The sequence below is a fragment of the Thamnophis elegans genome, chromosome 11 (assembly GCF_009769535.1).
Source record: "Thamnophis elegans isolate rThaEle1 chromosome 11, rThaEle1.pri, whole genome shotgun sequence".
NCBI lineage: Eukaryota > Metazoa > Chordata > Lepidosauria > Squamata > Colubridae > Thamnophis > Thamnophis elegans.
In genome coordinates, this window is record NC_045551.1 from 26843803 (window position 1) to 26867358 (window position 23556).

Here is a 23556-nt window from a genome sequence, read left to right on the forward strand (position 1 = left end):
TCATCTTACATGTACATCTATTAAGGATACAACATAAAGCCAGTCAGTCTTTTACCAGGACAGGGCAGCAGGACAAGTGGCTGGATGATGGCAGTGGTTCATCAGGAGAAGAGGCCAAAGATACAACCCATCTAATTATATTGTTAAGTGTTGGGTGCCAGTGCAATAGGCCAAGTAATTCCTATTGGATGCATGTACACAGAGAACTTTTGCACTGGAGACAAATTCCTTCTGTGTCAAATCAAACTTGGCCAATGTTCTGTTCTGTTCTGTACTGTACTGTTCTTCAATATGTCTCCGACAAGTCCCAAGAAGAGGTCAGATGTGGCCAGCAGAGCTTGGAAGCAGGATCCTACAAAGAGGAGAATTGGCAGAATGAGGACCAATGTCATCAGAAAAACAATGAGGAATTCATCTAACAAGAAAGAAAGAATGACAATGAAAGTCAATGGCTGAATTGACCAGTACAGAAACAGTCAACGCAGCAACCAAACATAACACTAGCCAATAATCTGGGAGTAGCCAGGCTATCAACCATAAACCAGGTCAGGAATTGCAGACCTAATGCAGAATTGGTAGTGGTGGCAGAGGCCATCTACAAGGGAGGTGCCTGCCTGGAATGAAGATGAGAGAGGGGAAATGTAAAAAATCCAACCACCCAACCCATTCAGAACTTGGGAGAATAGCCAGGCAATACTAGTTCCATTATAAGTTAATAAATCTTATAGTAAGTAGGAGGAAATTGAAATGGAAATAATTGGAAAAATAGAGAAAAGAATTTTGAAGGGATTATAGTGATTAGTTTAAAGATATGAAAAACAAAATTAGGATCTAAAACTTTAGAATAAACATTGTCTAAGCACAGGAAACTTAAGCCTCATGTCACACCTGCCCCAGTCTGAGCCCTTAGGAAAGAAAGAGCCTCAACTTCATTTGGTCGAAGTGATAGGTTCTTTTACTAAAAGATACTGGCTGTAGTAAAGTCAGGCTAGATCTAATTGTCCTATGCTGAAAAGATACAAATGGATTTCCTCATCCCAATCCTCCCTCCATGCCCAGTGAGTCTTCAGCCAATGAAGATTCACCTAGATCAGTGATGGTGAACCTTTTTTGGCTCACATGCCAAAAGTGGGGGAGCGCAGTGACATCGTGCCCAGATGCACCATACCCATAATGCAATGTGCAACCACTCACTCACTCACTCACTCACTCACTCACTCTCATAGACCACAGAGAAAGGATTTATTTTTTAACTTGCTTCTTTGTAAAATTAATAATAATAAAATTTCCCTATGATAGTTGACTTCTGTATTGCTTGAAAAATCATCCCTCTGGTGATCAGGTTATCCCTGAGCCTCATGGCCTTTTGGAAGCACTTAAAAACTTGGTTCTGTGCCTAAGCCTGAGGCCTGGTAGACATACTCTCTTGTTTAAATTAATTGTGATTTTTTAATGATTTTGCTGTGTTTTATGTTTTTTTAAAAATTATGTGTTTTATCCATTTTATCGTAAACCATGTGGAATCACCTATGTGAGATGAATGGCCATATAAGTTGATTAAATAAATAAATAAATAAATAAATAGCACAGATTTTTAAAGTTAACACTGGATTTTTGATGCCAAACGTATCTGGAATTTCTTTATGCCAAGTTTGCAATTTTATTTTATTTTTATTTTGCAAATTTCTTTTTAAAAAGGAATAATCTACCATATTTATTACAACATGGCTTCTGTCTTCAATAGACATATTTCTTTGTTCTAAGATTTCCCAGCTGCAACACGAAGAAGCTTGTAAGACTAATGGCCCCCTTCTCACATAAATCATATATTTGATATCTGATACAGTATTACTCTTCCCATACAAAGCTGATCTATCTATTCCTAGTGGGCCAAGAGGAACAACTACAACATGAACGTGTTTCATTCATTGCTGGGGTTTTAGCAGCAGCACCATTAAAGAAAATTCTAGGATATACGGCTATGTGTCCATGGCAGAGTTTTATCCATAACAGAAGAAAACTATAACTTCTAGGCTCTCTCTGAAGCTTAGAGTAAATGAAGGTGGATTTGATAACATAAGCAGGAAAGTACCAAGCAATATGCAACAATTGGTCACTAGGTGACAAACCTTTTAACATAATTTAGCCTCTTTGAACATAATTTTCATTTTTGGATTTTTTTTTGTCCTGTTGAATTTATATAGATCATATATCATTCAGCCTATGTTGTGCTTATATTGTATCTATTCCAAGTCACTGCCAAATATTATAGACAAGGTGATTTGCTCTGGCTTTACTGTTGTTCTCCTTTCAAGATATCACCAGCCAGTAAGTAAAGCATGTTGTGGTCTGCTGGCAGACAGCAAAGCTGGCAGCAGAGTCAGACAGTGAGGAGGTTGGGGAGGAACAAGGGCCAGTCTGGGGGTTGAGGAAAGCTCAGACAAGGGCTCTGTGTCAGAGGCAGAGAGGGAGCTAGACAGCAGCAAAGCAGAGGAACGCTGAAGCCTGTTCCCAGAGTGTGCATGCGCAAAGCTGCCAAAGAACAACTAAGAAAGCAGGGTCGACTTAAGAGTAAAGCCACACCTTGGAGGTGATTGGCCCCTCCCATAGGAAATAAAAGAGGAACGAAGGGGGAGTAGGCTTTTGCAGGAAACAATTTGTTCATTCGGTTGATTCAAGTTTGGCAAGTTCTGTGTGTGACTTTAAGAGATTCTGTGCCTAGTTTGCCTTGCCCTGCGTTTGGAAACTAGTTATTTGGCAGTGCTCCAAATGAGATAAGGTGTGTGTGGATAAACATTCCTCTGAAAGATGGTTTAATAAGCCTTGCTGACTGTGAATGAAAGGAATTCACAGTCGTGTAAATAAAAGAGGCTTTGCAGGGACTTTGCTTCTTGCTTTCTAAGAAAGCCTGGGTCAGAACAAAACATTCACTTACAGGGCTCTACAGCATGATTGGGATGAATCTGACTTTTCTTGGGCTTCTCTAAGCTGCTTTAACTTCCTCTTCCCTCATCTTCAATCACTAGATTAAAATAACGTGAAATAAAGATACATATGGAAAAAATACCCCAAGAGAAGAGGAACACTGAAGAGTCATGCCACTACCTAGATGTTATACAGCAGAATAAGTAAAATTGATTAGCTGTTATGCAACTTGATCTGCTACTGAACCAAGAAGTATTTTGAAACTGATCTTTGAATTTGTCAAATTGTCAATTTGAAATCGACAAATATGGAGAAACTGACAAAATAAGAAATAACCATGTATCCCTTGTTGTTTTATGGTTTTGCATTTGGTTTCTTGAGTACAATTTACTTTAGTGCATTTCATGATGATTTAAGGTTGTTTCACTCATAGGTCGCTATGAGATAAGGACATATGAAACTGGAGAATGATTGAGATAGTGAAGGTGCAGGTACCAATGAAATTGCTTGTCCCACATCTGTGTAAACTTAAATTGATTTTTTTTTAAAAAAAAACCATGATTTCATTTTCTTTTTTATATTATCCTAGATGTTTCTAGTGATTTCAGAAAAATTCAATGTGAAATTATTCAATTATTTTACAATGAGATCATTTTCAAGATGGAGCAAATTCAAAATCCATTTCAGAATAGTCATGATAGGTCTATTATGAATTACCTCTGAGATTCTGCCCTCAGAGTGGCCTATTCATGTTTAAAAATAAATAATGTGGTGCCTGCAATAGAACATTTAGTTGGAGAATTCAACTTTTATCTACTCCTCTGCATCCACTTTCAAATTCTAAGAAAGCATGGGTCTGTCTAGAAATATATATTTAAAATATTATTCTGATACTTTTGATATTAATAATTAAAATATTACTGAAATGATGTTTCAATACTTTAAAATGAGATCATCAAATTATACAGCTTTGCAGTGTGAAATAAATAGGTAAATGCAAATGAATATTTAAAAAAAACCTGAACGCTACACGTCATCCTTTTTCTTCCTGTGTGTGTCATATTTTCTGGGGATGCCTACATTTATTACAATTTTCTGTTTCATGATTCCTCACAAGAAACAAGGATCAATTACCCTGGATCTTTTACATAAATTTCAGAACTGTGGTTCCTATTCTTTCCAAACCATCAAGGCAATGTCCAAAGGCTTGCACCTTTGATAATTATCTGTAATGTTCCACTTAACAGCCATGCTCATGACAATGTCTCAGGCTATGTGGAACCTGATGCAAAGCTATTCATAGTCACAGCATATTCCCTGATCAATGTTAGACACTTTCAAAGTGATAAAGAAACTCCAGTGATGTGAAATTCTATCAAAGATTTGGTTTTAGAAGAATCCTAAACAACACACACACACACACAACACACACACACACACACAGAGTGTTAGAACAGCTTGGCAACCTTAATTTTATTGATTATATCCATGACACAGGCCATGATTTAAGCATCCTTACCCTGCTCTTTTCTGTACTGCAAAACACCAGCTGGCAGCAAAACACAGAGGTGAGTAATGATAATGAGTAGGACAAATTATACTGGCAGTTCCCCCCACCCCTTGCCATAGCAAGGAGTAAATTCCATGTAGGATCACTATAACCCATGTTGTAGTTCTGCTGGTGCAAACAATGGAACAAATAAGGTTTATTGATTTGCAGCCTTTATTTAATTGCTTTTTTGTGTAACTTATTCCAGCATTTTAAAGAAATCACGTTTTCTACTTGCTTTTCAGAACGGAACTTTGGTCCACATTGCAGTAGAACAAGCCTGTGGAAACCCACCACTTTTTGCTTAGGGAAACCACTTTTGTACTTCCCATTTGTGAGGTGTGGCATAGGAGTAAAGTAAGACACAATGTCAAAGCAATGGGTGGGGACACGGATCAATGACAAAGCACCTATATAATAGTCCCACAATCAACCTCCAGCGATTCCAACGATGCCTCCTTGAAATGCCGAAGATGCTGCTCATAGAACAGCATGATCTTTAAAAAATTCTGTTCTCCGGTTCAAGAACGGTTTAGTGTTTGAGCAAGTTTATTAGCCGGCAGTCATTGCTGCTGTGGAAGAAACCATTTTTGAAGTAGCCCTAATGGGTTAAGAGTGTGTGGGCGCGCGCGAGTGAAGCCAGAGATGTTCCAGGGCAGTAACAGGTTCTTTTCTTTACCTTTACCTTTCAACATGTGTACAAATGCCCACCTGTTCAGCCTTCCAGACATTAACCCCGGCTAATTCTCTTCCAGTTGGTTTGGGTTGAGGATGGGAGGCTTTTCGCCTTGGTTTGTAGATGTCGATCTGGTTTCTGTAGCGATGGGCCCGACTGAGGAGATCTATTGGCTGCTGGCTTTGTAAATTTCATTCAGTTTGGTCCAATAGCAGAAGGAGAGAGACTGGTACAGCCTGGACCCTCTCCCTGCTCAATCTCGCTTCTCCTAGCCGAGCAGTCTCTCGCGCGCTCTCCCTCCCTCCTCCCTACCGCTGTCTCCCCGCATCGGCGATCCGAGCTCTTTACTCAGAGACCTAAGTCGCCTTCTTCCCGCGCGGCTTGTGCTGAATTTTCTCCTTTGAATGTAGGTCATTGGCACCGGGTTATTCCAAGCCCGGTGTGGAGGCCAGGTTTTGCGGGGTGCGTGGGTGCGCGTTGTTTGTTTGATTGCCGCTCTTCCCCACCCCCACCCCACCCCCACCCCCCTTTCCCTGCTTCCGAGGGGGCTGTTGCATTCCTCCGGACGAGCAACGATCCTTCGGGTTGGATTTCACGGACACGGAAAGGGGATGGGTGGGGGGGGGAGACGCCGAACTCCGCTCATTCCGGCGGCGTGAGATTCCGACCAAATTTCTTTCGCCGAGAAGAAATCCGCTGGAAGGTCCTGTTCCGTCTAGAACCGCAGTTCTTTCGGTAAAGGTAGGTGCATCTGGAAGTCTTTGCTTTCTCTCCCCCTTCTTGTTTTTGGTTTGCAGCCTATACTCCATAGATGTATTGCTTTGCTGCAGTCATTTTTGCGACCCCCCCTGCCCCCCGCTGCTTTGCCACCTTCGTATGGGAGGTGGGGTGGGGGCAAAGACTTTCTCTTTTCTTTTCCTCCTCTTCTCTCGCCCTCCTCTTCCCACCGCCGCCGCCTTTAGAAGATTTCATACCCCCCTCCGCGCGCGCGCGCGCGCGCACACACACACACACACACACACACACACACACACACACACACACCGCCTTCTCTTTGCACGCAGGCACTCACAATCGACCACACTTGGGCATCCACACATTCTGGACCCTGATTTGGAAGGTGGGGGACCACTTTGCTGCAGTCAGCTCTTTGGCGAAGCTTGGGGCTCTATGTGAGATGTTTACAAAGTAGTTCTGCCTCTCGGAGAAATAAAGCCAGTGCGGGGGGTGGGGGTGATATCTGCAGTACGGAGGGCAGAGAGAGAGGGAGAAGGAGAGGGAAAGTGCCGCCGCTTCACGGAGATTATGCAGGGAAGCTGGACCTCAGGGGTTGTTCTTGGGAACCGAGCGGGAATGGAGGTGGGGGGGGGATGCAAAACAGGCGGCCGGAGCGTTGCTTTAGCCCTCCCCCGCAGAATGGGGAGGGAATTAGGGACTCTCTGGAGCCATTAAGCGGGTCCTCCTCCGCCTCCTCCCCATCTCCGGAGGCTGCTTGGTGTTCTTTTTGTTTTTAATAGATGAGAAAACACACGTGATTTACGGACTCGCAGTCGGGGTGGGTTTCCCCCTTATTTATTTCTTGTTTATCTCAAAAGAGAAGCTGAGTTAAATGGGAAGAACAACGGAAATAGCTTTGAAAAGGGGAACGGGAGGGGGAAGCTGGAGCGTCTTTGCGGGGGTGGGGGGGCAATAGGATTGCTAGATCCGCCGTATGCCCAAAAGTGGGTCTTTTTCCGTTTCAATTCTCTGTACCTTCTCGTGGGGAGGGGGAGAAAGAAAACTCCGCTCTGGGCTGGAATGGTTGATCAATGTTGCTAAGGCTCGACTCTCCAGTGGAAAGTTAGCAAACCTAGAACTAAGAAGACTCAAGTGATCGAACAGCCTGTCCTTTAATGCCCGACATCAGAACTGCTTCTACCCTTTTCGTCCACCTCTTCCTTCTTCACTGCACTGCAGCTGCCTTCCTTTTCCTATGCACCCCTCCCTTTTGGTCTGCAGGGCGTTGTGAATGATGAACTGTCCCTTCTGCAGCCACCCGTGAAGGGGGTCATAAGATCGGCAGCCCAACATGTTAGTCTCCTCCCTTTCTCATCCTTTGCAAAATTGCCATCTTGCCCTCGGGCCCCTTTTCCAGCTTCCGAGGCCTAGGAGGATGTTTAAGGAAAGGATGATCCTAATTAGGAGGGGGGAGAGAGAAAGGGAGATGGCTTCATCTCCTTTCCCCACCCCCAAATCACTGCAGGGGCTTGAAAGTTCCAGATGCTGCCAGGTCGTCAGTACAGGCTCTAACTCTTTGGCACTCAGATGCTCTGGAAAGGTTGAGCAGCTGCAGCTGTCTTGTCCCTCACACATATCAGGTCCAAAAATATCTAGCGTTTCCAATGATGGACAATATTCTTTATCCTTCACCAATGTCCAAATGCCCAATTTCAGTGTTTACACTTTACAAAATGCCTCCCCACCCCCATCCCAAGTTGCTTTTCCATTTACTTAATCACAATTTTCAACCATTTCCCTAGTAATCACAGCTATCAGTGTTGAAGCTATGACCCAAGGATAAAGTCAATTGAACCTCACTTCACAGTCCATAGGTACCATCATAGTTCCATGGCCCTGCTTGATAGCCTTTCCTGAATTTTAACCTAGCTAGCTGCAAGATGTCTGAAAGTTAAGAATATCTATTTTAGACTTTGAATAGGAGATTAAGCAACATCATGAAGATATGAGGTAAAAATTCTTCTGAATTCTTGTTCTTGCCATTCTAATCTTGAGTTGATGCTCAGTTGCTAGTTCAGTTACTAAGAGATGTTCTTTCCTGGATTTTGTTTTGCTAGAAAGGGACTGCTGGGAGAAATCCAGTGCCTGGTTAATTTTAACTTTCAAAATTTAGGGTTGGAAAAGTTAGCTATTTCAACAAAAGGCCCCATTAATTGTCTGACCTGTAGGCATGTATAAGATTCTGAGAGTCTACATGAGATTTTGTCTTCTCAGGAAATCTATATATAGTGTGTGGTGTATCTGTATGAAATTAAGAAAATACTATGCAGAGAAATAGGAAAATACTATATATAATAGAAACTTTTCTACTTTTGGGTGGGGGGAGGTGATGGGAAAAGCAGGTGTTCTTACAAGAAAATTCCACAAGGTGGTAGTGTGGATACTTCTTAATGATGTGCATTTTATTTATTTTGGGGGGGAGATTTCCTCAATTGCTTGAATGTTTTTTTCCTCTCTATTTCTTCTTGTATCTTAAAAGACCCTTTGTATGTCTGTTCTGCAAACAACAAAAGCAGGATTGTTTTGCAAATTGTGATATATTCATCTAGGCCTGCTTTCCTACCCATCAGTTATGTCTCTTCTTGGGATATAGGAGGCCTTCTAAGATTTCAAAGTTCATGTATGAGAATTGCAGGAAGTGTAGGATTTGGCTTGCTTGGAACAAGATATAACAATTATGTCAACGGATATGCAGCAGAATGACGAAAAGAGAGCCCGTGCTTTGTTATAGTATACACATCCACAGATAAGACTGAACTGTAAAAGTCTATAGTTCTAATAATGAGAGACAAAGATTGATGTGTCTATTGAATCCATTACACTGGCTGTTTTTGATCAAATTCATGTTTCATTCTGTGTTATTGACAGGGTTGCAGTAAACTTATCTGGTGCTTATATAAATAAATCAATTGATAAAACATTGTCAGAAAGAAGATGATATTGCTGAAAATACTATTGTGAGTAAGAGAAGAAGGAAGAGTGTTTCTGAAATAAGGAAATCTTTTGAACCTGTACATTAGGTGGAGCATACATGTGGGAAGATAGAGAAGGTAAATCTTTAAAAGATCACATTTGATGGCTTTAAAAATCACATCTGATGGCAAAAATGTCATGAAAATTGCTTCTTTCTTATAATTTTCAGGAATTCATTTACCTAATTAGATTCATAGAAGGCAGAAATGTATTTTTTATATTATTGTAATATTGTTTCTATCCAGTTAATGCTGCTCCGTGTGTGTGTTTGTGTGTGTGTGTGTGTGTGTGTGTGTGTGTGTCTTTAGCAGAGATTCATCTTCCTGGTTATTCTGGAAGGGAAATATACATTTTTAGTTAAAATTATGAGATTCTTATACAAGAGTTGCATGCTTTATGTGGCAGTGATTGCATCAGCACAAGTAATTTAGCAATACAACAACACAAATAGCAATACAATGCAAATAGTAATAAGTAGAATCTTATGCTTGCTAAAAATTATCTAGCAAAAACTGTTTTTGTTTTTAAATTTTATTTAGTGAATCATGATTGTATGAGGTACTATTGTTTCATGCTACTTCTCTCCAAAAACATTTGTTATTTTGTAATGTAGCAAAAATACAATATAGTTCAAGGATATAGTGTACCTCCAAAAGGAAAGTTAGCACTTCATTTGATTGTAAATAGCTACCTCAATATATTGAATTTGGTCAGAATTTCAGCTCCTAAATGACCTGTGTAAGTTAATTGCTTTGTTCTCATTAGTAATATAGAATTAAAATAATGTAAATTAAAATAGGGTCATTGTTTCTGCATAATTGTGACCTCTCATTTTATTATCCCCTGCAACAAACTGACTGATCATTATTTTGCTTTAGCACAAAATGAAAAAGATCAATACGACTATAGTAATCTTTTATTGGCTAGCTTCATGATAAAGGGTTGCTCAAAAAAGGAATCTTAAAATGTGCATAAACAGTTCACATTCAGCTGTGAATGAGAAGGAAGTACTGTTTGAATCCTCTTCAGGATAGGATTTATTTTTTCACATTACCTTTTGTTATAGAAGTGCAGTGCCTGGTTCTGATGGATTATCAACAGAATGACAACATTAAAAGAGAAGAATGTTTTTGATTAGTTGAATTGTTTATTGTGTGAAATACAGTCACTTGTGTGGGACAGTATCTTTGTCTTTGAGTCATTGTTTGGTCAGGGAGGTAGAAAAGGAGGGAGGGGGGAGAGAGGGAAGGAAGGAAGGATTAATGCTTCACATTAAATACATTAAAAAAACAATAAGAAAAAGTAATATTGTGGGAAGATTACAAATTTCTGCTATTGATACTGCACCTATCCAGTTCCTGGTGTTGCAAGTTACCTTGGGGGACCTGGGCTGGATCCACCATCAGCATGAATATACCTGCCTGCAGTACTCAAAAGAATAATGAAAGATGCTTTGGCTATATTGTGGTGCTTGTAATACAAAGATAAGCATATTTGTGAGGGTCTGGGGGTCACAGACCCAGCACAATGGTCAGCATTGATTAAATTATGAAAAATTGCTGATGCCTGTGTGGTGAGCTTGTGCTCCTGAGTATGTGGGAATTATGCCTTGGAAGCAGGATAGCTGCTTAGCTGCACAATGTGGTGGGCTAAGATTGTAGGAAAAGAGGGACTTAAATTGGTCCCATATATAAAAATAGTTATATTGTGACATTTAGGCTGAAGCAGTTAGCAAATGCCCCTGTTGCTATGGCAGAGTGGCAAATTCCAGAAAGTCATGTGGCTTTGGGGTTTTCAGGTATAAAAGGACTAGGATGAGTGGTGGGAGGTTGTCAATCCGTCTCAAGCCATTCCCTTAACTGGTTGTCAGATTGACCCTCATTGCATGTGATCAGTGTTTTATGTTTTATCATGCTTTAAATTCTAATAAACCTCTGAATGCTAAAGCAAGGTGTGCTGACTGTTCAATTTTATTAAGTGCAGCTATGCTCATAATCAGGTTTCCCCCCTGACAATATTAGAAACCTGCATCTTAAACACAGGGCTTACATCAAGCCAGTGAAGCCCACAATGAAATTTAAATTTAGACTAAAGCTTTCTTCTATCACTATGCAACTCAGGTGTACTCAAGCTCTGTTTGTAAAGCACTGATATTATGAGCCATTTTGATATCTGAACCTGAGACTTTGCATTCTGCCTTCCAACCTTTTGATGAGTCTTATTCTGTTTGCTTTAGTAGTCCCCTGCTTGAATTGCAACAGAAAAAAAGCTTGTTGTCTGATGGAAATGAGATTTCATTGGCAGTTCTCTTGGAAATAATGGATAAAGAAAAAGAAGAAGGAAGAAGTTGTTGTTTTCTGAATAAAGCATTCTTAACTCAAATGCTTTGTTTAATTACACATATAAAATAATAAAGAGCAGTATTTTCAAAAAAGGAAAGCAAAACTAATATATATAGGCAAATAAAAGCAGTAACTACTTTCTCCTTGAAATCAGCTGTTTTCTGGTAAATGTGTAAGTTCCCAGGGCATTTTCATTTTTTTAACATTTTAATTAGGTTTTCTTGAAATTTAATTTTTTATTAAGATCATAAAATAGACAGATTTTATGGGACAGATTTAATTTTAATAAAGTGATGAAGTACTGAAGAGCAGTAGGCCACATATAAGAATTCTGTAAAGCAGATATAAGGAATATGGTGGGAAAGCTAAGCAATGGAGTGCCAATTGAATGAGTGAAAACATGGATGATGTAGGTTTTTCACTATTTTTGCAAGACATGGAGACTTTGTAATATTTTACATGTTGCATTTGTCATTGAAAATTTTCTAGGAAATGACATATTCAGTATTTTGCTTTCTTGAGCATTATGCTCAAATTTATTCTCTCTCTCTCTCTCTCTCTCTCTCTCTCTCTCTCTCCATACATACATACATACACACACACACACTTACATACACACACATACATACACATATACACATGCATACATACATACACACGCATATATATACACATACACACCCTTTTATATATATATATATATATATATATATATATATATATATATATATATATACAGTAAAGACACATAGATTAAAGAAGCAAATTAAACTTTTTAATAAGGTTGTAATGAAGTTTGTAATGATTTTTTTTATTTATTAAATTTATATGCCACTTATCTCACTGATAAGATAACTTTAAGGATCTTTTTAAGGACATATTTTACTTATCTTTAAAAAAGGTAGAGTAAAATACTGCAGGTGGATTACAAGAAGCAGATACATGTGTAACAAGATATAAACTAGTATATTTGAATAACAATCCTGAAACAATATATGCCTGACATATTTGCAGATAGACAGATGTTCTTGAAAAATTGCCAGCCAGAAATGGTAGAGGAAAAATAAAAATATGATTCTGATGGTTAAAACACAGGTTGGAAAGAAAATGTGTAGGATTAGAAAAAAATGCATTTAGAAAATGTTGGCATACCATATGAAGAAACTAGATTCCATTGAAAGGCATGGAAAGGACTTGGCAGGACAATGTAAAAATGATAAAAAAATAAAGAATGTAGGCATTTGCAACAGAATCACTATATTAAAGGAGTAGATAGACTAAGGAAACTGCCAAGAATGGAAAAGCACATAAAATGAGAAATTATTTTTGAAGGATAAATGCCTATTTCCATAGAGGTGAGAACCTATGAATTAAAAGCAGAATCCCCTTTTTCCTAACTTGAAATCCTGGGCAACTTCTTATCCATTTATTCTTATTGTGTATGAAGATACCTTCAGAAATCATGTTGTTTCTATAAAAACTCTTCACATCTGAGATCATCTATACATTTTTGTTATAACATACATCTGCTCCACCTCTGCTTTTAATGTACTCACATAACGTAGCTTCATTTACCTAATGTAGTAGCATTTTCTACCTTTCTCTTTCACATTTCATTTTCAGAACACTCTTCTGCTTGACAGAGGTGTTGAAACTTTTAAGAGAGCCAAGCTTTCGAAATTAATGGAGCTCTCATTAGAAGCACATTATAGAAAATCTCACAATGTGCTGATTAAATGACTAGGGTGAAGGATGAGAAAAATGCAGTCATTATTAAAATGAAAAAAAAAAACTTTTGAAATGGAAGGAGAGTTTTTTGGGGGTTTGGTAATAGCATAAGAGAGGCACATAGAAAGTAGAGCATTTGTAATGTACTGAAATGATAAAGATACGGAAAATGTAAATTATTAAAATTATATGCATAGGTCATATATTGAAGCCGTGGTAGCACAGTGGTTAAAATGAAGAAGTGCAGGCTAATTCTGCTGATTGCCAGCAGTTAGATTCTGATTGGCTCAAGGTTGACTAGCTGTCCATCCTTCCGAAGTTGGTAAAATGACCCAGATTGTTGGGGGCAATAGACTGACACTGTAAACCACTTAGAGAGTCTGTAAAGCACTATGAAGTGGTATACGTCTATGTGCTATTGCTGTATATTAATTTGTTATTTATATATCATCCAAAGCAGATTTGATTTTATATTCTTGGAATAAAATTTCCATAAGGGAAAACATTATCAAATATAACTGGAAAGATTCTGGATATTAAGGAACTCTATGAAATACTTGTTTTGGGACAGTTCATCCCATACATAATAACCAAAAGTTATTGGCAACACATTTTTGGCATTGGGGGATTTAAAAATAATAGGAGAAGATGACCTGGAACATAAAGCAAATAATATAATTGAAAGGAATTTCTGGAGCGTTTATGTAACCTATCACTGGTTCACCCATTGTCAGGTTTAGATTGTTTTTGTATTTTTTTTCATGAGTCAATCATTAATTCATCATAATTCCATGTATACCCCTTTGCAGGATGAGGACTATTAGATAGATTTAGTTGATATAAATTAAATAATAATGAAGCTGATAAATGAATCAGTCTTAATGTCAGAATTCATCATCCAGAAAGAATCAGTCAGAGGAATCAAATTATGCCAGACAGTAAAAGCAAGGGTGATATGCTTAATAGAGACAGAGAAAGGCAAAGTCAAAACTCTATAGTAATGAGCTGAAAAGGAGGTATTTGGAAAAAGCTGATGGAAGATTAGTTTAAAAATCAAATTAGAAGAACATAGGTAAATGTGAATTAATTATTTGAAATGTCGGGAAAAATAATGTATGATATAAAAACGCATATTTAGCATGTTGGGCAGACCTCAGATTTCTCAAAATTTTAATTTTGTAAATAGCACTGTACAATCTATTGCTGTAATCTATATACCAGTATAAGGTGCAATTTTAAGTTTTTTTAAAAAATCCCCCAAATTTGAAGGATTGAACTGAGCTTTATAGCTATTTCATTTCAGCAACCACGTAGATAGTTTTTCTCCATGACAATCTCCTACAAAATCTAATAAATATCCAAATCATCCCATCTCTCAGCTTTCTTCCTTTCATTGTAGTAGTACAAAATAGTCAGGATGGCACTTTTTTGGTTCTACTATTAAGCAATTGAAGCTTAACAATTATTTGGTGATTGACTTTAAAGAACCTACAGCAGATTTTGCAGTAGATGAGGAACATTTTTATCCACCCCTGCCTTTCTTGTTCTTTGAATGTACAGACCTCTGGCTGTTAACATGTCAGTAACACTGACAATCATAACTGGGATACAGTAATCCAGTCTTAGCACTAATATGGTAAATGAAGTAAAATTTCTTGGTCCTATACTTTTATGTAGGATGTGTATGTGAGTGTGTGTACACACACACACACACACACAGATACTGTGTAAGCAGATAGCTATGGATGTGAGATATAGATATAGAAATCTGAGAGCCAGTTTGATCTAGTGGTTAAGGGACCAGGCTACAAAATGGGAGACTGTGAATTCTAATCCTGGTATAGGTATGCGTGACCTTGGGTCAGTCACTCTCTCTCAGCTCAATCCACCTCACAGGGTTTTATTGTGAAGAAAATAGGAGGGGGAATGTGTGTTGAATATATTCATTGCTTTGAGTTATTTATAAAAATCATAAAGGCTAGATATAAATAAAAAAAATATTGTTCTGAATATTCAAACATCACATTTGATAATAAAATATGTGATATATCTATCTATACCTATCTTCATCTTTATATCTATCTATCTATCTATCTATCTATCTATCTATCTATCTATCTATCTATCTATCTATCTATCTATTTATCTATCTATCTATCTATGGTTTATACTAACCATATAAACCATTTAGAGATGTTTAGGGAAGGGGAAGTCAAAAATATCAAGATTAAGTGGTCAACTGTGTAATCAAAACACCTCCCCTTTTTAACACATGTTATGAATGTCACGAGTAAAAATAGTGGAATTGCAATTACATAGTGATTGCACTATGTCTACTGTCCACTCTCTTGACTTTTATCAACTCCCATCTATATTCCTATCATCATTTCTTTTTATAGAACTTCTTATCTACATTGCTACATATCTACATAGTTTGTGGTTTGGAACAAAGCTGCATTTCCTGGCATAGAAAACCATGTATTCTGATGACACCAAAGTTGGGATAAAGTGCTTCATATTTTGTCAGGAACAATGATAGATCTCACTATTGAACTTACCATAAGATATATCAGTGGTAATTAGGGATAATTGTGGTTATATGGAGACCTCTTGCTTAACCCGTTTCCTCTTATTTACATCATTCTGGTTCACCTTTTGAGTAGATAAATGACATTAAAAATGTTTAAAACTTTAAAATGGCATTAAAAATGTTATAGTTGAAAGCTTTTAATGACCAGGCTGGGGGCTAAATTAATCCCACAGGGAGTGTATAATAGGCTTCCCCATTTAACTAAACAGTAAGTCCTAAGAAAATATAATCCATCAGATGAAATATCAAATCAACATAAAAACAAAAACAAGTCTTAGTCATATTGAATATGCCTTTGAAGAGAGACATGCCATTATGCTTCCTGTCAAATAATTATGTCAGAACAAATTAATTTACTCATATTAGGCAAGCTAATATTTGAGTACATATTATGTTTCTTTGTGGGGTTTCTTTTGTTTTTTGTCCTTCTGATGTATAATTGCATTACCGTATATACTCGAGTATAGGCCGACCCGAATATAAGCCGAGGCACCTAATTTTACCACAAAAAAACTGGAAAAGTTATTGACTCGAGTATAAGCCTAGGGTGGGAAATGCAGCAGCTACCGGTAAATTTCAAAAATAAAAATAGATACCAATAATGTTTTTGAATATTTATTTCAAAGAAAAACAGTAAACTAGCGGTGTATTCAATGAAATACTTCACTCACCTCATGATGCTGATGTCCCGCTGTGATGATGATGTCCCGTGCAGCCGCGGGAGCGATGTCCCGCCTCCTATGACACACGGCACAGTGATTCCTATCATTGGATCACTGTACCAGAGAAGGTGGGACATCGCTATGTGGCTGCTTGCCATAACAAGGAGGAGGTGGGACATCGTTGCAGAGCGGCAGGAGGGGGAGGAAGGGGAATCGTAAGACAGCCCTGCATTACATTAGAACGTGAGGAGGGGGGATGGTGCGGTGTGCGCTGCGCGGCAAACTGACACAGAGGGAGGGGAAACTCACAGGGGCGCCGGGCCATTCACGAGCATCACCCAGTGGCATGGCCCCGCCCCTTTTTCTCCTCCATTTTGGGCAAAATTTTCACTGACTCGAGTATAAGCCGAGGCGGCTTTTTTCAGCCCAAAAAGTGGGCTGAAAAACTCGGCTTATACTCGAGTATATACGGTACATTTTATAAGAATGTTTTTGTTGGGATAGAATTAGGTGAGTGCAAAGAAAGAGTAATCCATAGGTATATTGATAACTATTAGAAATAGCTTCATCTCAAAGGATATATCAGCTCATTGATATATCATATCAATGATATATCATATCATATGTTTTATATTGGCTCATTCATCTCATTCAGTGTTAACTAGTCTAGCCTTTGTCAATCTACCATGTTTCCCCAAAAATAAGACAGGATCTTTTTTGACCCCTAAAATAAGTCCTTGGCCTTATTTTTGGGGAAGTCTTATTATTTTTGAGGTGCAGGAGGCAGTGAGCATGGTCACCTCATAGTTGTGCTGCTGTGTTGCAGTATTTTCGGGGAGGGCTTATTTTAGTGCATGTACTCAAAAGCCCGATTGGGCTTATTATCTGGGTGGTTTTATTTTCAGGGAAACAAGGTTTCCCATCGACTGGAGCAATGAAGGTTAAGAGATCAAATTTTTCCATTTGTTAACAAATGGTTTTGTATATCAAGTAGGAAAGGGAAGGAAAGGGAATCTCACATCCACCAAAACTGTCCAGGCAAACTACTGTATATATACAACATGCAAGCAAACCCACCTTCACTTGTCCTAATGATATTACCTCATTGGGTAATAAAATGTTTGCAAGTAAGCAGCCAAGTATCAATGAATGAGTTTCAAATAGTATGTTTCTATTTATAATTTTTACAGAGAACTTAAAACATTTATTTTGTATTTTTTAGGGATTTAATAAATTCTGTAATGAAGATTCATAACTGTATAAAAATATATATTTGTGACAATTACATCTACTTTATAAGAAATTTAAGCACCATTTATGCTTAAATATATATGTTGTGTGTCAAAAACAGAAACTAGTAAACATAATATACATATTCTCTAATGAAAATAGTTCATAAACTGTGAGGTGTACAATTAAATAGGATTATATAAATTTATTTGTGAAATATCCAGGAATAACATAAACCAGCATAATTGTATTTAGAGGTTTCATTGCAGACCATAAAATAGTCCCATCTAATTTGTGTGTTGAGTTCAGTATTGCTTGCTATAAAGTGCTTATGTTGAAGATTGTAGTGGTGTTTGTTTTTAATGTTGCTTGTATACATAGGTCTGAGAATAAACACTACTGTGGTCAAAGACTGGTTCAGTATTAAACTCTGTCTTTTGCTATGCAATAGAAATATTAGACTTAATTTGATAGATATTGATTTTCGAGATAACAATAGTTCTGAAGCTGTAAGGATCAGGAGCAGGTCAAAAATAATATATTTCTTCCCAATTACCAGCATGATATTCAACATCAACATGTGTATATCAAAAATGACCACAGGTAATTTACCCAAGGTTTTGTGAACTGAAAGCATATTGGAAGGAGAATGGGCACAGATGTTTCAATCATTTTCTCTTCAAATGAAGTTGACATCTTACAGTAACGTATCATTCCATGCCCTGAATAATATTTACAATGATCCCATGTTTCTTCCTTTCTATAGCAATCCTTAGAATTAATTGAGAGGCCATACAATAACAATATAAAGCTCAACCAATTCCATATGCAATTCAAAATATTTCTAGTCCAAAGCAACTATTTTGACCCTTCAAAAATTGCTTCTTGGTATAGCTCAATTCTGGGATCAAAGTGCTCATTTTATATTCAAAAACAGGATTGTTTCAGTATCAGAACACTTCTAGAATATTGAAACAAACTGAAGAATACTTCCTGTAAAGTTGGAGCAATCCATTTTGAACTTTGATAAAAACCCAATTATAACAATGTTAAGATAAGAAAGTGACATGTTTATACACAAATTGAAATAAAATAGTAGTAGTTTATGTTGATAATTTTGAGGCTGGAAAACTGAGGGTGCATCATTAAAAGGAACTAAAGTCCTTTTGTTTGCAGGAAATTGCAAGACTTTGGTTATGTATAAAAACATACGACTGTGTGAATTTTCTTATCTTATTTATATCTGTTTATAAGTAAATAAACTATAAACTAGGTATAAATAGACATTAACTGATGTTTGTGCTCAGTATTAGATAAAGAGAATATTCCAAAATATGCTGAAATAGTTTAGCATTGTGCAAAACATCATCTTTGGTTGCCAACCTGAGAGCATTAAAAAAAATCACTATAGCTTAGAGTTTTAGTAGAAAGCGATTACTCAGATGAATAAATTTGATTATAAGCAGTATGTGTGTTTGTGTATCAAAAGTAAGGTGACCAGATTTTAACATTGGTAAAGCGGGATACCATTGACTGATGGGGGGGGGGGGTGTTCTTGATTAATTTTTTTTTTTAAAAAATCCGGACTTCTTTAAAACACCGCGGGACGCAGGACAAATTGTTCAAAAGCGGGATGTCTGGTCACCTTAATTTAGATGCCCCTCAAAGGCAAAACTCGGGGGGCTGAATTCTACAGGGGGAGGAGTAAAGGGGGGGATTTGAGGGGCAGCCCAAAGCACCATCTGTCTAAATTTGCATCAGGCAGGCAGTATCATTTTCATAGACCATGATCAGAGGAGCAGCTGATCCTATGGAGAGACTCCTCCTGCATTCAGTCCCAGGCCTACAAGTGGAAGTACCCCTTCCTTCCTTCCTCCTTTCACCTTCCTTCCCTCCCTCCCTCCCTCCCTCTTTCTTCCTTCTAGCCTTCCTTCATTTCCATTCTTTCTCCTTCCTTCCTTCTTCTTGCCTATCTACCTTCTGTCTTTCTGCTCTTTAGATCTCTCTTTCCCTTCCTTCCTCCTTCCATCCTTTCACCTTCCCTCTTTCCTCCCTTTCTTCTTTATTTTTCTGTTCTTTCCCTTCTCTTCCTTTCTTCTTCCATTATTTTCTTCTTTCCTCCCTCCCTCCCTTCTTTTTCCTTCCTCCTTCCATCCTTCCTTCTTCCTTCATTCCTCTTGCTTATCTACCTTCACCTTATCCGTCTTCTGCTCTTTCCTTCTCTTACTTCCTTTCTACTTCCATCCTCTCTTCTTTCCTTATTTACTCCCTTTCTCCTTTTCTCTTCCTCCTTCCATTCTTTCAGCTTCCTTTCTTTTACCTATTTACCTTCTCTGTCTTTCTGCACTTTCCATCTCTCTCTTCCCCTTCGCTTCTGTTCCTTCCTCCTTCCATCCTTTCACCTTCCCTCCTTCCTATTTCTTCCTTCTTCCTTCCTTCTGCCTATCTACCTTCACCTTCTCTGTCTTTCTGCTCTTTCCCTGTCTTCCCCTTTCCTCCCTCCCTTCTTTCCTTTCTAGTTCCATCTTTTCTTCTTTCCTCTCTCCCTCCCTTTTTCTTCCTTCCTTCCTTCCTCCTTCCTCTTGCCTATCAACTTCATCCTCTTTGTCTTTCTGCTCTTTCCCTCTCTTCCCCTTCTCTTCCTACCTCCTTCCTTCTTTTCTCCCCCCTTCCACTTTTTCTTCCTTCCTTTCTTCCATCTTCCTCCTTCTCCTTCCTCCTTCTTCCTTCTATTCTTTCTCCTTCCTTCCATTTTTCTCCTTCCATCTTCTTCCCCCCTCCCTTATTTTCCTTCCCCCCTCCTTCCTTCCTTCCTCTCCTTCCCATTCTCTCCTTTGGAGGGGACAAAACCCAAGGGCTAACAGGGTCGGGGGTGGGGGGGCAGCAGAGACCAAAGAAAGTCAGATGATCTTATTAAAACTTTCCTATTTGTTGTATCGTATTGCTGCGAACATATAAACCAAATCAGGGGAACATTTTGCAACCGATGGTGCTGCAAGGAAAGGGGGGAAGGAGGTGGCCCTGCTGTTTCCCCAGTTTTGCAAGGAATGAGAAACGGTGCTTTAATCCGAAGCAAAGGATGATTGCAATCGGAACCGCAGACAGGGAAAGAAAGAAAGATCCTTGTAGCACAAAACCCACCTTTGCATGGTTGTGAGAACATAGGTAAAACAAAAAAAAAAGCACAGCATCCCTCCGCCCTCTGAATGGGACTCAGCGTGACTCCAATTTGAATACAAGCACACGGAGCCGGGCAGGAAGATAAGCACCTTCATAGGACAAGTTATTTAATTTTCCTAAATGATGTACCACTTCCCTAGATATCTTTCCTCATTCTATTTAATTTGAGATGATGATGATAATATAATTCTATTTGACTTCTTCCTACATAGAATTTGAATCCAGACAATTAATTTAAAACATAATTTCTCAACCTTAGCAACTTTAAGATGAGAAGACTTCAACTCTCAAAATTCCACAATAATCCAACACTGATATAAAGTATGGTACGTTTTTTCTTCTGTTAAAAGAAATGCTATGTTTAAAGCGAAATATGTAAGGAATTGAGATAACATTAATTTAAAAGCTTAATTAAATCAAATGTTTAATATTTAAAGTCTTCTTTTAAACTGGGTTAACTAGAATAAGACACTAAAATAATTATGAGAGTGGGATATGTTTATTTGTTATTTGCAATATATATAGGAGTAGCAATAGCACTTAGACATATACCAATTTAGAGTGCTTTACAGCCCTATCTAAGCAGTTTACAGAGTCAGCATATTGTCCCCAACGATCTGGGTTCTCATTTTACCCACCTCGGAAGGATGGGGATCTGAGTCAGCCTTCAGCCTGGGTAAATTTGGACTGCCAAATTGCAGGCAGGCGACAGAAGTAGCAGAAGTAGCAAAGAATTACCTACAAAGGTATTTAATTCCCCCCCCCCCCCCATTCAATCATTTCAGAGTCTTGAAGACTGCCTGGACAAGTCCCTACAGGTTTTTTGGCAATATTTATCAGAGGTGGTTTGCCACTGCTGCCTTCCTAGGCTGAGAATGACTGGCCTAAAGTCACCCAGCTGGATTTGTGCCCAGGGCAGGACTAGAATTCATTGTCTCCCAGTTTCTATCCTAATAACCCACTATACAAGTCTGGCTCTCTAATTATTGAAACCCTAATTTGCTTTCATTATAAGGTTCTTCTTACCTTATTTTAGTGCTTGCCTTGTTCTTTAGGAGTAATCAGGTCCCACTCTAGTTGAAAATGGCTCCTTCCTATCTTTCAGAGGCTGGTGATCCTGGTAGGATAAAAAGAACAGCAATGGAAGATGTTTTTATCTGCATGGTTTGTAATGAGAGATGAGGAATTTTCAGCACTTCCTTTGAAGAGTTCTGGTCAATATGGCATTGGGTTCCACCCAAAAAACCTTTTAAATCCACCACAAATGAAATTCATGTTCTTCTCTTCTCCCCCAGGTCATTTATGTACTGTTGCTGCTGCTGCTAAATAAAAATAAAAGCTGATTGGGCCAATTGGTTTTGCCATAGGAAATGTTGGTGTGAGCATGATTGTCAAACATTGATCTTCCTGTAGCTCTAAGCCAGAGTAGCATGTTGCTATTAGATATTCCAATATGGATCTTGATTACCACCTGCAAATAATGCTTGGAAGTAAAAAACAATATCTAGCCAAGAGGAAGATGTTGAGTATACAAGATCATACTATGCTTAGAGATAATCTACTAGAAAAAAAATCATGCCTTACTGAAAGCTATAGCTGACTAAATCTACTGCTTGTTGTAGTTTTTTTAAAAAAGAAGTATTATTAAACAGTCATTGATAATCAGCAGGATTAGTGATACCCAATATTTCTCTGCATTGGGTCTGGTTAAATAATCTTGTACTAACCTTTCAAGAATATGAGCATTCCATTTTCATGCATAGGTGTTTTGAGATTTGTCTCATGGAAGACAAAAGTAACTCTTTTTCAGATTGGGGAATGCTAATGGAATGCTCCTTGAATGAACACAATAAAGAGCTATGACTAAAGGTGATTAGCTATATTGTCATTAAATAGGGAGAAGAATAAAAAAAAGCTTCTTCCTTTTCTATACTTGGAATAAACTGTGGCTAAATTTTCCTAGTATCAGAAGAATAATTTGGGGTTCCAACTCGAGTCGGGGTGACACAAGAATAAAAATGAGATCTAGACAGCTGTGAGGAATGAAGAAATATTTATTCCTATAAGCAAAACAGTTTGCCTGGGGTGTGGAAGTGTCTTATGTGCTGAGGGTTGTGTGTGTGTATGTGTGTTCTTATGAACATACACTTCTGCTGGGAGACTTAATTTAATTAACTCTATTTGTGTTTGCAGACATTACCTTTTGACATGTGAATTACTATGTTTCCCTGAAAATAAGACCTCCCCAGATAATAAGCCCAACCGAGCTTTTGAACGCATGTGCTAAAATCAGCCCTCCCCTGAAAATAAGCCCTCCCTGAAAATATTGCGACACGGTAGCAGCCATGAGCTGACCATGCTTGATACCTCCTGCACCTCAAGAATAGTAAGACCTCCCCCAAAATAAGGACAAGCATTTATTTTTGGGGGGGGGGTCAAAAGAAAATAAGACCCTGTCTTAGTTTTGAGGAAACATGGTAGGTCTGAGTAACTTATTTTGGAGTTTGAGGAAGTTTGCTAATTTGATTAACATGGAGACATTGATTCTCAGATCATTTTAGTTTCTGTTAATATTTTAAGGGAAGGTGAAAATAGTATAAACAATAAAATATATTAGGATATAAAACTTCTCATCCAAGAGATTGAAAGAATAGCAGCAAAGAAAAGCAAGTAAACCTAAGGTTCATGTCCACAAACTCTGAGACTGCAAGCATTTTATATAAACTAAATAAAACAGGTTTTGTGACCTACATTTTGAATACTGGTTGTATTTCTATTGTTTTTGTATTTGTAATTTGTACCTTCAGTTGTACAAATTTAAGATATGATTTTTTTTTCATGCAGCCTTCATCCAAAAAATTTGAAATATTCTGAAATTGCAAAAAAAAATTATAATTATATGGAGCAAAATTTAATATCGATTT

At 38.0% G+C, this 23556-nt stretch overlaps 1 protein-coding gene across 1 annotated transcript in view; it reads left to right on the forward strand.

Moving 5' to 3' along the window:
* The first annotated feature begins 5576 nt into the window (after positions 1 to 5576).
* Positions 5577 to 23556, forward strand: part of NLGN4X (neuroligin 4 X-linked) — a 233906-nt gene continuing 215926 nt past the window's right edge. The window contains exon 1 of the mRNA XM_032227020.1: positions 5577 to 5891. The gene's annotated coding sequence lies outside the window, so the exon portion shown is untranslated. The remainder of the gene's footprint in view (positions 5892 to 23556) is intronic.